This window comes from Hoplias malabaricus, chromosome 7, assembly GCF_029633855.1.
Source record: "Hoplias malabaricus isolate fHopMal1 chromosome 7, fHopMal1.hap1, whole genome shotgun sequence".
In the NCBI taxonomy this organism is placed as follows: domain Eukaryota; kingdom Metazoa; phylum Chordata; class Actinopteri; order Characiformes; family Erythrinidae; genus Hoplias; species Hoplias malabaricus.
Genome location: NC_089806.1, coordinates 17,600,077 through 17,616,483, shown reverse-complemented (window position 1 = coordinate 17,616,483; position 16,407 = coordinate 17,600,077). Strand labels below are relative to the sequence as shown.

At 38.0% G+C, this 16,407-nt stretch overlaps 1 protein-coding gene across 1 annotated transcript in view; it reads right to left on the bottom strand.

Moving 5' to 3' along the window:
* The window catches only part of LOC136702497 (kelch-like protein 29), a 216,394-nt gene extending 201,819 nt beyond the window's left edge, over positions 1 to 14,575 (bottom strand). The window contains exon 1 of the mRNA XM_066677586.1: positions 14,351 to 14,575. The gene's annotated coding sequence lies outside the window, so the exon portion shown is untranslated. The remainder of the gene's footprint in view (positions 1 to 14,350) is intronic.
* Positions 14,576 to 16,407: the final 1,832 nt, after the last annotated feature.

The following is a 16,407-nucleotide window of genomic DNA, read 5'->3' as shown; positions in this document are numbered from 1 at the left end:
CTATAGTTTAAATATATTCTGCAACGTATAATTCACTGCAATTATTTTCTACATTTCTATATTTAGTTTTTTTTTGTTTTGTTTTTTTTTTTTATTAAATGTCACCAGTGGCAACATCATTTCAATATTCTCTGCTAAGCAGCCTTACTCCTCACACTTCCAGTCTAGAATTCACACCGTGTCACCTGTTTTAGACTGGGCTCATATTTTTTGGTTTATATTAGGCTTTCCATGAGGAGACCTTATATTCAGCCCACTACTGATATAATTAATAGGCTTATTTGTTTTAAAACAGTATTAAAAGTGACATGGAATAATGAAGATTATATCCTAAAATAAATAGGTCTTTCTGTCAAGAAAGGAATACCACTCCGAGTGAAGAACAATTCTGTTTGCAGTAGGCTGCCGAGCTGACGTCCTGTGTGGAGGGGTGCCACATCAAAGAGAACTCTTGTCCAGAATAAACAAAGCCTCTACTGTTATTCCACCAAGCTTCTCTGAGTCTGTCACAGTGTAAGTCTTTGTGGTAATTTTTTGCATTGTGTTCTCAGGCTGTTATGGGGCCATGATTTCTAGCTAAGAGGTCTTGCCTCTGTTACTCATCAACATGAAAAGAACCTCCAAAAAGAGTGTACTATAAATAAATGCCTGTACTCTTTAAAATTGCCTTAAAATTTGACTTTACTACATTTGCTACCTCACTTACTGCTGTGTTTATATTATTTATGTCATCAGATGTTACATCTCTCTGCCTGCCTTCATTTTAACTGGTCAGTGCTCTCGGTTATGCCTTAGTACACGTGGTGCTGGTCTATATACTGTATATTGTGTTGTATAATATTGCATATGTCTCATTATATTGGCCCCGTGGTCTTGGAGGAACACTGCTTCCTTTCACTGTGTAATTGTATGTAGCTGAAATAAAAATGAAAATCCACTTGAACTTGAACTAAAGCAGGTCTGTGTCAAGATTTATAAAGTCAGTCTCAAGGAAAATCAAGCAGACATCTCTGTAAAGGAATGTACTTCACTGACAAAGACCCATATGCTAAATGTTTATTCAGGGTGACCTGAATAAAAGTGCCACTGGCTTATATGACGACTTGCGTGTTCAGCTTAGTGATCAATGTACCAGTCCACACCAAGACTGCTGTGCATGTTAGCGTCTGTCTACTATGTTAGATAACCAGTAACGATGGCTTCAGTTTAACTATATAACATCAATATGTTCTCATGCTCTGAGTTTCAGTTTACTTCATTCTAAACTTCATAGTTAGCATGAGAACAGTGAATTATAACTTCAGCTGTACATAAGGGCACCTTCACCAACAAAACTGCAATATTACCATTTACTTATTGAGTTTATTTGATTTGAAAATGACTCTTTAAATCATCAGAATATACAGTTTAAATAAAAAATACAGAACTGTAATCAATACAGTGCAGCACTATGTTATTTACAGTCAAAGAAGAAATTCTAAGCTCTAAAGCTCAGTGTGAAATCTCAGACATATTCAGTGACGTTAAAGTCTTGATTAGTCACTCCATTGTTTCTAGACCAGGAGCAGCTGCTATGTTTCTTTGTTATTTTGGACATTTCTTGCCTATTTATTCACCAAATAATGAGGTCTTGTTTGCTACATATTCGTTCAGACCAAAGAATTCTTCTGTAGTGAAAGAATGGACACAAACACCTCTATTATTTATTTATTTATTTATTATTTATTTGAGATTTGGAGCAAAAGCAAAGCTTGATATTCACCCATTTCTGCTCAAAGATGAAAGCACTGAGTACTGTTTATCTGGTGTTTATACAGTTTCCATGTCTTGCATAGTTTTTATGAGTCCTATGTTTTCTAAATCTTTAATAATATATACTTTTCCCTTCAGTTTTCCATTTCCTGGAATTGAACCAAATGTCCTAAAATTAATTATTTGTACTTGTTTTGAAATGAAATATATGAAATCTGGTCTCAGACTTTTGCACAGTACAACAGAAATATAACAATATGCTTATATTTTTATATGCAATATTACTGGACAGTTTAGGGAGTTTTATAGTTAGGAATTTTAGAACTTTAATATCAGGATTGGTGCTAGTAGGAATATAATAATAATGTTTGGGTCTTAATACAATGCTTTTTGTGAAAGGAAAAACAGGAAATGTGTACCCCATAATCAAAAATGAAATCAAAATTAAGCAAGTGATTGATATGCACATGTGAAATAGTGGGGGTTACATAGAGCAAAATGCCATCTGCCCTATAAAAAAAAAAATAACGAAATAACATGGCATAATAACTATGAAATGAATGAAATCCAAGAATATCACAAACATGAAGTAAGAACAGATTGAGAACAATGATCTTTTCTTTTTCTAACTAATACAAACATAATGAGATTCCCAATGCAATCATTGCCAACCTAAATGCTTTTAGAGAACCGAAGGGTAGTGTTAATCTCATCAGATTGACTCTGGGCAGAAAAATACATTTCCCATTTTGCTTATTTCGCACATTACGTGACCTGTTTTGTACTTGCACAAACATGTTCCACTCTGTTCCAGACCCATCGCTGATAACAATCAGAAAAATGTTTACTTTGTCACAAAATGAGGGATGTGTTTCTATTATTCCACACAAGATCATTTACTCCCTCATTGGTTCCCACTTATACAATTCCACCCTTTCAATCTTGCTCCAAGCGTTAGATTGCACATCATCAGCGGATGAGGCTTTTTTATGTCAAGTCACTAGACGATGAAATTAATAAAGAAAAATGCATGGTAGATTATCTTCAATTATGAAAGAATAATACTGAAAAACAAACAGAAAGAATGAATTCTGTTGTACTTTCTATTGTTCTACTTAATCAAGTCTTCTGCAAACAGAATTATGCGTCACAATTCAAACCTGATACTGTCACATAAAATATCATACAAGATATTTCATTGAATGTTTTTCATCTTTTCATGGACATGTGTACGAAACATTTTTATCTGAAACGACTTCTGAAATCACTTCCCGAACTGCACTGAAATCTCCATTTAACAATTATTGTTCATCTGTCAACAGAAACTCAAGCAATTAATCATTTCTGTAATTATCAATTCATTACAATAGCTATCTGACGAATAAACCAACTTGCAGACATAATACATCAGTTTAATGCCGTTTCTTAATCAAAATACTTGGCAATCGCCAGAGACCAATTATAGGCCATGAGATAAAGGCTTACCATTAATAATGTGTTACCCTGCTTCACTCTGCCTTCATTACAAGTATGGCTGCTGGGGCAGAGTTCCAACAGGACTCATCCTCATTCCAGAAGATCTTTCTCAAACATTTCAAATTAAAACCATCATCTCAAAGTGATGGTTATTTCAACTAAAATTAGCTTATTCTCAACACTGATCCTGACAGAGAACAATATCCATTTGATTCAGTAAATTGACTGCAAACTCATTAAAATCCGATATGAAGCCCTGATAAGAAGTCCACTGATACACCTACAATGCTTAGAACATGACTGTAAAAATAATTTCAATTATATCACACACCTCAAGAGCAAAGCCCAGAGACCACCTCAATTTTCTAAACTACAGTGAAAAAAGCAATCATAGAAGATGAAAAAGTAATCATTGAATTCATCTCTGAACAATTTAGATCCAAAGAGACCATAATTAACAAAAACATAAAAACAGTGATGTACACATTTCCTAACTGCTATTAGCAGAATCATCAAATACTCCCTGCACTGTTACCATGGAAGCCATCCATTTTCCTGCTTTTACACTTCTCAGCTTTCTTTTTCCTAGGTGTTACATTTCAGCAAAAATCACGCTGCTTTCAGCTACTTTTGAGTGTGTGTTAGACGGCCGGCTGTGGGCAGCCCTGTTTTGGAGCACGTCCCTACTACTTCACACTATGTTAATATCCACAGCCAGCTACCAACACCAGGGCATCTTCTTCCTTTTTTCTCCATGTGTGATGGTGTTCACTGGCACTTCTAAATGAAGATGGCAATGAGTAATATTCTCAACCACATTATTCAAATTCATCGTGGCACTGGCACTGCCACCAGATGCGATCCTTGCTCAATTCTCCTCCCTTTGTGAACAAGAGAAAAAATGTCAAGCCACTAATTACTTAAATATTTATCATATTTCTCTGGGTTTCATCCAATTTGCATTCCAATATTGCCTAATATATATTTTATTTATACATTTATATTTTATAAATTGTATTTAAATTCATATTGAACCTATATTTACATACACATATTATTCAATTGATTTTCATTTTTAATATAAATAAAGGATTTTTTTATTAAGTGTACAATAAAACAATTGGCCTTGAAAAATCTTTAACTGAGAAAAACCCCAACCCATACAGCGTAAAGAAACCACAATGCATGTCTGTCTATGTGTGTGTGTGTGTGTGTGTGTGTTTAATATTTCCTATCATAATATCTGTGAGGTAATATGAACCAGTCACTTAAACCACTAAAAAATATCATCACAAACATGAAGAGTTTTAAAGAGGCTGTTTTTTTGTTTTGTTGTTGTTGTTGAAAGAATGAAGAATGAAAGTATATTTTGAAACTTTAACTTAATAGTGCATTTTAAAATGTATTGTAAATAAAAACCATTTTTAAAAGCATGAAATGTGTGTTTTAGATGTTTTACCACAACAAAAAAAATAATCAAGCACAAATATTCTTACATTTTCCTATTACTGTGCTCCCAAGAGAATACATCATAATCAAAAATAGTTTTAGGACCCATAGATTTTTGCTCCTAATATATGAACAGCAAACCATAAACTTGTTCTTATATTGGCATTATGTGTTGAACTGTATGAATAGCACTAATGCTAAGACTGAATGGAGCAGCATTATCACACATGAATCCTTGTGCTATAATTGCTTCTTTCTTTCAATGGTAAAAAAATATTTAATTCCTGTATTTAAAATATGCATTTGTCAATTTCACTTCATTATGTTACTAGTAGAAATAATCTGTTAAATATAAATAACATGATAAAAAAAAAATAATGATAATTTGAACAATAGCATCTGCAAAAGTGGATTCTATGCCCGAGAAAAGCTGGTTGCAAAATTGAATTCTCTACCGGTCTTGCATTAGTCACTACTGCATTGTCAAGATGTGGTACCTCCAAAAGCCCAGTAAGTGAACTACAATAGCACATGCAAGCACAATGATAAAATAGGGGCCACTGTGGTCTAATTGCTAGAGAAACAGGCTTGGGGTCAGAAAGTTGTCGATTCTCTCTCCACAAAAGGCAGGAATCTGTGATCATTGGATATAAAAGAACAGTATAGTCACTTCCCTTAGCATCCACGGCTCAACTATTCAAAGACGCAACTGCTCCCCAGGAGCTGACGATGGCTGTCTGTCTCTCCGAGCGTGTATCTATGAGCTCACTGGAACTAGTGCACTAGCACATCCAATTGTTGAAATATTCTACAGTTCCGTTATAGCTGTTTACTGTTAGATTTTTAAGATAAATAAGACAGAAAAAATTATCAACATTCAACAACGTAACATAGTCCGTCCCCCACGCCCTCGCTGTATTGTTACTGCTGGCATTGTTGTTATCTTGCATGTGTATATGTCAATAAAGCTCAGTAAACAGCTAGTAAAGCTATTCATATTGCAATAATAGCTTCATAATGTGAGCTTGAAGTTTCAAAAATTAAAAAAAAATCTGCAAATTTGGATGTAAAGCAGTCAAAGCCTTAACCAACGGTAGAAAATTACATTTTCCCAGCAATAACTTCTAAAATAAAATCTTTGAGGTGACATTAAACTTCTCAATAATGTTGCATTTTCACTGGGGACAAGTGTTGTCCACAAGCAGGCCTCATTAGGGTCATTCTACACAAATCTGCATTTAAATGTTTGTGTATATCATCAAACACAAACTTCCAGTCTTCAAATCACCTCCGTATAAAACACTGTTCATGTGCTGTGCCTGTAAAATACACATCAACATATGATTTAAGAACTACTCCATAGGCTGCCTGTCATTTGTTGTGCTCATGTCCTGTTAGTGTCTAACAACAGCAAGGAATGTTTCTTTGAAGCCTGGCTTTCTGCACAGAACAAACAAGCCTCAGATCCTAGCAGTCAACAGCAGCTTTAAACACCACTACTTAATGAACATTCAGGTAGGTGGGTTAAACCACATTTAGATTAAACCATACTTAAATGGCCAGAATGACCCCAGAAGGGCAGTGTGCTGTAGCTGTCTTCCAGGCCGCAGCAGATCTGCCCACAGAGGCTTCGCGTGGCACAGAAAATCATAAATCATCTGCTCGGCTTTCCACCTGAGTTCGCTCTTTTGCCCTAGATGGAGCTGTTATCCTTGTAGCCCAGTTCAATTATTTACTTGGCAAATAAATTATTACATAATGCCCCTGTGCCCAACAGCCCTCAGCACCACTGCACTTTCCAATGATGTCTGACAACTTGTTTCCATCTCAACTTTTCCACAGGGGACAATAAGGAGCATGAAGTGCAATGGAAAAAAATAAAGAGAAAACAAAACAAATTTGAAAAAATTTTAGACAACAGAAAGAAAGCACGTGCTGAGCAAGGGTCCAGCAGTACTGCTGAAGTGAAGAGGTAGCTGAGGCATGGAGAGGCGTCTGTTTCCGCACCCTGCTGAGAGTCTCGGGGTTGGGGGAGGGGTTCAGGGTGACTGCAGAAGACTTCACGCTCTGATCAGGATGGCACTGCTGCCCTGCTTTCCAACCCAGCCTGCCAGCTTCTTACTACGAACTGTCATTTCAGCTGGACACTGTGGCCTCCTTTCTCTGCAATACAGCAGAAGTGCCTTCTAAGTGACTGCAATGATGACAAAAGAGGACCAAAAGAGGACTGAAATTACAACACATCCATCCAATATTTGGAAGGTGAAATAATACTTGAGCAATGCAAGGAGCTACATCGATTTGCAATTAGCTAACTACCCTGGAGCTCGCAGCACATACAAGCTGAATGCACTGAGATCTGGTAACATAATAAGATTCACTTGCGTATGGTATTAGTGTTGGATGAAATGTACACCTACAACAATACCATGGTTAACAGTACAATCATTTGTAACACTGTGGAAGCTTCCCTTTGGAGCCATGTTAAGAGAAGCAGAACAGAATAAAACAGCTGTTCTAATTGGCCAAATAGGCTTGTTAAAACTGGCTATGTAATATTTTGTGGAAACACTCTAAATGAAAACAAGGTCACTAATTGTTCCAACCCTTTAAAGCAGATAAACACACTGCTATTTCATCTGTTTAATCAGCCCCTCCTGGTTAATAATGTGACATCTCAGTGTTGTTGTTGCATTTATCTGATATTTAAAGAACCTGATTTTGCTAAGCTAAAAAGAACCAAATATCTGATTAGAATCTAGTTCATTTCATAAAATAAATATTGAACGAGAAAATGCATCAATGTTAATATATATATATATTTATTTATATATATTTTTTGGGTTAGTCTGATTAACCACAGCGGTGCAGCAGGTAGCGTCACAGTCACACAGCTCCAGTAACTGTCTGTGAGGAGTTTGTTGTGTTCTCCCTGTGTCTGCGTGGCATTCCACCGGGTGCTCCGGTTTCCTCCCACGTTCCAAAAACATGTTGGTAGGCGGATTGTCGACTCAAAAGTGTCCATAGGTGTGAGCGTGTAAGTGAATATGTGTGTTTGTGTGTGTTGCCCTGTGAAAGACTGGTTCCCCCTTCAGTGTGTGTTCCTGACTTGTGCCCAGTGATTCCGGGTAAGCTCCGGACCCACCGCAACCCTGAACTGGATAAGCGCTTACAGACAATGAATGATTGAATGATTAAACACAGCAAAAACAAGTAGAACATATAACACTCACACTCACTCTGAACCTCACAGTACATCCAGGAATGAAATGCATCTTTTACACAGTGACAGAAAACATACAATAGTAACAAACACAAAGCTCAGATTCTATTCAGTGCTATGTACAAGTGGACTACGGCAAAACAGAAAGGTCTACCGGGTTATTGAAAATAACATCTGATATGATACTGTGATATATTTGGTAAAATAGCTGAATTTTAGCTATTCCACCCAGCATTATATGACATCAAAATCCAGCATGCGAAGTGGAGCGAGGCCGCTGATCTGTTCACTGCACTCTGTGTGGTGGGAGTTGAGGGTGAAAGATCAGGCAGGATATGGGTAGCAGGGACTGCCTCTAATGGCTCACATGGCCTCTTAAGAGCTTGCAAACTGTGCAGTTCACTCGTGGCCTTTGGCCCCTTCTACATTAGCAAGTATATTACTCCTTTGCTTTGGCCACTGTGGTGGAATATTCTGCATACTAATTCTCATCATGGGCCCTAGCATTCAGGAAGACTTGTTTGACTATCTGGCTTGAGCACACAAATTATGCGTCATGCTCAAAGGGACTATAGTCTTTTACTGCCCTTCTCTCATTGTTCATTTCCTACTGGAACTTTCCATATCTGCTTCCCATGTAATGCCGAATATCCACTCCCTCACCTGTTTGTTTAGCTTGAGTTGATGCTCTCAATGCATCCTCATGGGTACCTGTCTATATATGGAGACGGATCAGAGACCAGCGTGCCACAGGGAGTTCTAGCCACAAGCTATTGCTTATTCATCTGAGCACATCTACAAACACAAGCCATCCTTTATATCTCCTTTGACCACTTGTAGGAAACAGAGCACTCTCCTGTGACTGAATAGCCCGGTGCTTACATATGTCTAAATAACAAAGACACAAAAAAGGGGAGAATATATCCATTGCAACAGAAAAACAAACATAATTTTTTACCATAAAAAATAAAATAAGCCTACAATGTTTTTGTTGCTCGTTCAATCACAGAATTTAGCAGAGCTAAATATAAACACACACAAAAAAAAAATAAAGGAGTGATATAATCTACCTCCTTAGTCTTAATCAAAATTTCCACTCCCCCTAAAGGGTACAGCATTTTAGAGTTTTATACGCCATCTTCGCCGTATTTTCCGCTCCATTTTAAATGACTCATGTTGCAAGGCAGGATACAAGGCTGAATTTGCCTTTTTAACATGCCAGGGTTTTGAACCAGATTTCAATTCCACTTTAAATGGTACAGCATGTAACTTCTGTCCATTTAAAGAGGAAATGAAATATCTGAAATACAATATATACCTGACATTACTGTATAATTCATCGTAACCTTTTTTTTTTGTTAACTGCACATACTCCTTTCTATACTGGCCTGTTCTGTATCTGTAATAATCTTTTTTAAATATTATATACATGCATCAATCAGGCATAACATTGTCCTATATTCACTCTTCATTTCTCATCTTAGCGCCACTGAATATTACATCTACAATTACAAACTCCAGTTCATCCGTTGCTCTGCATACTTTGTTTTTCCCCCATTTTAGCCTTTTCTTCAATTGTCGGAACCCCCACAGGACCACCACAGAATAGATATGACTGGACAATATGGCCAAAATTTATATCAGGATATGTATCCTAAGTTTGGTCGATATGATATAATTCCAATGTTGATATGAACTGTAAAAAAATCCACTGAAAAACTTCCAAGAACAAACTAGGAACATGGCAACACCACCAAATATAAATATACTGCCTTTGTCAGTATTAATATTCTTAAATAAATTAAAAGTTTTATTATTATAAAATAAAATATTTAAATAAAATAAAAGTAGGTATTATTTTGGGTGGCAGATCACTCCCAGTGCCGCAGTGACACTGAAAATGAAAAGAAGGTGATCATAATGTTATGGCTAATCGGTGTTCATTCATTCATTATCTGTAACCGCTTATCCAATTCAGGGTCACGGTGGGTCCAGAGCCTACCTGGAATCATTGGGCGCAAGGCGGGAATACACCCTGGAGGGGGCGCCAGTCCTTCACAGGGCAACACAGACACACACACACATTCACCTAGAGAGTCTCCAATCCACCAACCAACGTGTGTTTTTTGGACTGTGGGAGGAAACCGGAGCACCCAGAGGAAACCCACGCGGACACGGGGAGAACACACCATCTCCTCACAGACAGTCACCCGGAGCGGGAATCAAACCCACAACCTAATCTGTGTATATAATGTAATTGGTTCAAACTCATTTATGATGTCAGCAAATGAAATCTTTGGAATCTGGTGGAAAAACAGACAGCAAAAATATCCGTCTGTATTCTCACAATAAAAACTCCCAAGAGTTCTTATTTAAAAACATTTTATTAAGCGCATGTGGTCTTTAAAAAGCTTTTTTTTTAAACACTGGCTGACACTTGGCTATAAGTACAGCCAGTTGTTTTAAAACTTGGCCTATGAGGATCCAAAGCTCATTTAGCATGAAGGCTTTATGTGGAAAATACTAAGAACACAGAAAAACGTTTTGTGTATTTTTGACTGGTAGGGTGTTTAAATAAAGAAATAACCTTGGTACTTTTAATTTATTCTCCAGTGAACTTAGAGCTTTAAGATATCATTATGCTTTACTGCTCAATCATAAGTATTTCTATCCTGCCTTTTTACTTTTTCAGTGTGATCCTCCATCTGTATTTTGCTTAACCAAGCAAGAGTGGACCATGTCCTCACTGAAACTGAATAACACTACCAAAGGCCTTCCCTGCGTTGGCTGCCCATTCTCACAAAAGCATAACAACCCTGTCAAACAGTGCCATTTTACTCTCTCTCTTTACTGCTGCTCAATTTGTGGCTTTCAACCAGTAATCCCTGAGTGACAACGATGGGGGAGGGTAAAAGAACATGTATCTGGCACGATGCAGCTAAAATACATCAAACAGGTATTTGTGCAAGACGTCGTATTTATAGAATGTTAAGTAAGTACACTACAAATATTGATGCCTAAATATTAAATAAAATGTGATTTAAGATTACAAAAATAACTACGTGGGAATTATTAAGCAGCATATTCTGCATCTCTTGAAAATGAAATAATAATAAGGAAAAAATGTTAAAGCAATCATGACACACGTCCAGCTCAGAAAGCTCACATGTAAACCTACAAAAATGAAGTAATCGGAGGGTGTAATAATTTATATTTCATCAGTGATTGCTGTATTAATCAGGAAGTCTGGATTACAAATTGAAACCTATTGATGTACAGTCCACAGCAGATTTTACAACGGTTTGCACCAGCTGTAGTTGGTTCATCCACAAAGACATTCTGGAAATATCAATGCAACCAGCGCTCCAAATATGTGTCAGTCACAGTCCATCACATTACAGTGAGCCCATATTAAATCACACACACAGTGATTCACGGGGAATCTTATTTAGCTACTAACATTCTAGAGTTACCATATCTCTGAAAGGGGTATTCTGTTAGTTTTTCAAATTTTCAGTGTAACCCGAAGAAAGGTAAACAAATATATGTATAATGCTTCATTTGAAGTGTTTATTATACAAAATTTTAGTGCTATCATTAAAATAAGGGTTGGAACGAGAGGTCACAAAAGCTGCATTCCAATGTCTAGGCTCTATCCTCAAAAATACAGATTCTCAGTTGGACAGTTCTCCAAAGAATCCTCCTAAGAAACTACTAAAAAAATACTTCTCTGAAATGTAACAAGACGGTATGTTAGCGTCAATGGAAAGGCTCCGCCTCTTGTGACTGCAGCACAAAATGAAGGGGAAAAAAATGGGGGAGCTGTTTCGAGGAGAGCACTGCACCAATTAAAAGCCCAAAAATATACATATTTTTGCCAAATCAGGAAACTTTATGTAATTTTACCATCCACGATATGCACAGCTAATTGTGCTTCACCAAATCTCTCCTAAAGGAGTCTGAATTTCTCAGCCGTATACGAAGTATCCTTGACATTGGAGCAGCTTTCAGTGACGTAACAGCCAAGAAACCAAGCCTAGAATTTGGTACACCGCTATTGTTTCTCTGAATACTATTCTACTGCACAACGCCCCTGTGTAGACTACTGGGTAGTGAATGGATTTACATGTATATTTTAGACCAGATTTTCTCAAGCCTGCCAGAAAATGTGTGTAAAGCATCAAGAAGCATATTTATAATCATTTCATGTAATAGCTTTCTGTGATGCAGCTTTTAGAGGCCTTAAACACGTCAGATGTCTGGTTGCTCTGTCCATCACTGTAACAAACTTTGACTTGTTAATGTTCTTTACAAAGGAACATTTCACGTCAAAGTACAACTTTGTTTACATCTGACCTATTTTTATAAAAGTCTGGCAAATTAGTTAAAGGCTTAGTATATAGTGGTATAATATAAAACTGCGATGTGAGGAACGTACTTACGAAAGCATGGAAACTGAAGTCGGAATTATCATACAGGTACTTAGAGGAGTCTCCGGTTTCTAGGTGTTTCAAGGGTACAATGGACTACGATGTATTGTATTTGTTACGATACATCCCCTGAGTAGACTATGAAGCGCAAAGTCAATTTCTTACCATGCTCTGGAATAGTGTATGATAACTGGAGTAAATGCAGAATGAGTTTTAGGGGTTAGATTGTGACAGATTCGCATACAAATGCTTGAGTGAGAATCTATCACATTTTGTACATAATGGTATGTGTGCGTTGGCATACACACACTGTTTATAAGCTTGTGAGCTGAATCTCACTTTAGCTGGTTCCGACCCTCAGCCCTGTTCTGGGATGACCGTGCCGTAAGCCTTTAATCCTCTATGTGACCACACTACCTGATAGATTTGCCAATATTATCAGTGTAGGTGTCTGCTCCTTCTGACTGCCGCTGGAAGCTGAGCCAACATGACAAGGCTGAAATTCCCCAGAGAGATGAGCTATACATCTGTACCTGTACTTCTGGATGTGAAAAAAAAAGCAAAATAGTGTATGACAGAACAAAGATTATAGTGACATTGTGTGCTTGAAAACACATTCCAGTCCTAACACCAGTAAAGTAGAGGGGGGCAAAAAGAAAATACAGATTTCCCCTTCAGTTGCTAGGTGTCCACAGACACTCTTATTACAATCCATCTTGAGGTCCACATGTTCGTTTAGATCAAGTACCATTTCACAGTGGAATTAAGCATATTAATACTGAGCCAAAATTAATGATTAATGATTGCATTGCTAAACACCAAATAAATAAATAAATGAATGTATAAAAGACTGAAGGTTCCTCAAAAGTGTCTGTGCTTCTGTGAATCAGTACTCAACTGAAACTTTGTTCCTGAGTGGTTGTGATAAGGGTTAGAATGTCTACGACAAAAATCGTGTCATTTTATTTACTCTCCAAAATGACCCGTAATCCTGCATCCTGTGTTTATATGTGATTGTGGTCTTGTTAAATTAAAGAATGGGTTCCTTTGGCTTGTAAAAACTGCGTGTACTTGTGTTTTGGCCCAAACTTTGTCTCAAAACTATTGTAAACAACATCTGAGACATCAGGCAGTGTACTCTATCTGTAGGCGTTTCAAGTAACAGCTTTGTGTGAGGTAGCTTTTAGAGGCTCTTTGGAAGTCTTTCTCTACACTCTCTGAAACGGTACAGATTAACCCAGATTAGCAGTGTACAATCCTATAAAACCTGATTTTTAATGTTGGGTCAACTTACTCACTCACCGAAGTTGTATAAACAGAAGTTCTGATGTCCTTTGGAGTAGCATTATTATTGTTTACCATGGGGTGGTTTCCCAGACAAGGATTAAACCTAGTCCTGAATTGTTTTTATTTCACTGGAGAGTGTCCATTTAGGTGCTGTGTATGCCAGGACTATATTAGTCCATGCCTGGGAAGCCAGCTCTACCATGTTCAATACTATACGGGTCAACCCTGTGAAAATTAGGTGTTAGCATGGAGTATAAGCTTCTGAAATGATCTACACACTTGACTATCTAAATATAGCAAGTCTGAAGAAATCTGCTGTTTACATCTTTCTCGCATCCTTCAGCATTTCTTCACAAACGTGGTCATATAATACTTACACTACACAGTCCTTCATAATGACAGCACAGTGTTGGCATGGCTATTCTGACCTGTTTACCTGTTTTCTCTGTGTTTTAGAAGACTCTACTCTGTTAGTGTCTTCTCCAAGCTTCTAAAGCCCTGACAGTAGCCTAAGTTTTGAGCTTTGGGCGCTTGCGCACTACACGCTTATCCTGACACATCTGGAGAGGATGGTACAAGCACACCACTCCAGTCCCAGTAAGGCATTAAAATAGACTCCTATTTTCTCAGACAAACACACGCCCTAAGCATTGCTGCCACAGATGTGCATGATTAATATGAGCGGATAAAAACGGCCAAAAAGTCCGAGCCCAGAGCTGTCAGCGAGCCTCACCTCAACAAACTGCCGCCGCAGCCTCCTCCGTGTTTTCGTCCTTGTTTTCCTCAAATGTGGACGTTTCCCGGTCCGCGGCGAGTGCGCAGTTAAACCCCGCTCCTGGCCGTCTTCTATCCCTCTCTCGAATGTGTTGACAGACCCCCACAGTCCTTCCCTGGCCACAGAGATGCGAAGCGGCAGCCTCTCCACCTCTTCACCGTTCAGCCTCAGTCTCAGCGCCGCCACTTTACTCCCGCTCCGCTCCTCCCCTTTCGCGCTCCCTGCTTTGTGCCTTTTATTTATTTAATTATTTTATTTCCCCGCCCGTTTTCCGGCAGGTCCCACCCTCCAGCGCAGCTATTGGTCAGCGGCGTGTGGCTTCGCACGCTCTGAGTGGCCAGTAGGTCATTATCATGAAGATTGGACTCTGAGTTATCGAGTGATTGGAAGTAGTTTCTTAATCTTTCAAACTAAGAAGGAAAGAACACTTTAATTTCAGGTTCACTCGGCAAAAAGAAGAAACTCAGAAAAGGTATTCTTATATTTGTTTTGGACAACCTTGAATTGCAAAAGCCCTAAATCACTGTGAAGTCTTTAAAACATTAGGGATTGTGTACCATATTTATCCTGGATATACTGTTTATTAACATGCCATTTAAACACTGCATTTACTACTCCTTTCCTAAGCCCTTATTGCTGTGTGGTGTTGTTTTGTTAAACTTTAAAGTTTTTTTTATTCACAAAAAAGTTTAAATATCCCAGCACTGTTCCAAATCCTAATCAGATTTTTTTCTAGAAATTAATTCTTAGATTAAGTTTTACTTATGACACAGAGTTGTGACGTCAATTGTACATGTGTATGATTTCATTTGGGAAAATATATATATAAGAAATAAAAGACTGTGTATTTTCCACCTATATTCCGACAAGTCACCAACATAACCCGCCCTATTAATGTGCGACTGGCTTGTGAGTGCCCGTCAAATGCTTTATGATTGGCTGACAGTGCACACTCGCAAAAGGAATCCCGCCTATCCCTGCGTACAAGTTTTTGACCAATCACAGCAACTAAGGGCGGGGCTTATTTGAATACGAGTATGGGGGGGGGGGCAAACCGCGCTACAAACAGGACACGTCAGCGCCGCTCGCTGGAGCAAATGTTAAATTACATTAAAAGAATTTCTTTTCTCAACGTAACGTTGGGGAAACAATCTGTGGAACTGAGCACTTCAGAATATACCTTTAAAAGGTACAACAGACGTTTTAAAGTCCAGTTTTGTTAAGGATATTACACTCTCTTTGCCAGGAGTGCAGTTCATAAAATAATATATTATAAAATACAAGTCCTGGAGATGAAATGGGGTGTATGAAATCAACACAATTTAAAAATCTCCAAACATAATAGATTAAGGTACAATTATGTTCCCTAACTAGAGGTACTGAATATGTACCCTTGAGAATACAAACACAGTGACAAACAAAGTTACCACCAGAGAGAATTTTTCTGACAGTGGGGAGGGATGAGCATTTATCCAGTACCTTTAGGGTGGTTTGGAATGGGGTTTGTGTTCCAAAACTAAGCAGTACCTGACCTTACTTGTGTTCTTGCGCATGAATGCAATCAACCTTCACACCAGTGTTTCAACATATCTAAAAATCATTAGCACAGAGTGTATATTTACTTCATATTGTAGCTTAGATATATGACAGGATGACCCTTTTGAGTGTGCCCAGGGGCTGTAACAGATTCTGATATCTGATAACTGATCTGCAAAGATTAGCATGGATGTCACATTTATAATACATCACAGAATATTAAATATTGAAGATGGCTTCTGATTAATTATTGGATACAAGAGCTGTCCTTTTTCCAAAAGCCCCCAGTGTACTTTCTTGGAAGCAAATGTTTTTTGCCATGTGTTATGGGATTCTGACTGCACTCTGCAGAAATGTATGGATATGTATGCAGCTCAGAGAGGCTGGGATAGCTCCAGGGCCCAGGGGGATGCGGTACACTGAGTTCCATTGGGTTTCAGCTGACCCCAACGCGTTTTCACGCCTGACCCCAGCAAGCT